Raw genomic sequence first — 392 nt, forward strand, 5'->3', positions numbered from 1 at the left:
TAGCTTTTTCCCATGATGGAAATGCTGAAAAGTGGTGGAATGAATGAATGAATGAATGAATGAATTTAATTTATTAATACAAAACATTAAATAACTAATAAATCATGATGTCTATTGTAATAGATTAAACTACCCAGTTGCCTATATAAAGTAGCTGGAATTAGCTCCACCTTTGCCAGCTGCAACATTAAAGTGATGTGTATTAATGCATCAACAATTATAATCCAGTAATATAATATAGGCTACATTATTTTATAGTATGAGTACTTTTGGTACTTTGAGCATGTTTTGATGCTAGTACTTTTACTTAATTAAGTAATTAATTAAATCCAGGACTTGTAACCTTTTATAGTGTGGTATTGCTACTTTTAATTAAACTTTTAAAAAAATCT

Source organism: Morone saxatilis, unplaced genomic scaffold, assembly GCF_004916995.1.
Source record: "Morone saxatilis isolate NCDOM2014 unplaced genomic scaffold, NCSU_SB_2.0 Contig14, whole genome shotgun sequence".
Lineage (NCBI taxonomy): Eukaryota > Metazoa > Chordata > Actinopteri > Moronidae > Morone > Morone saxatilis.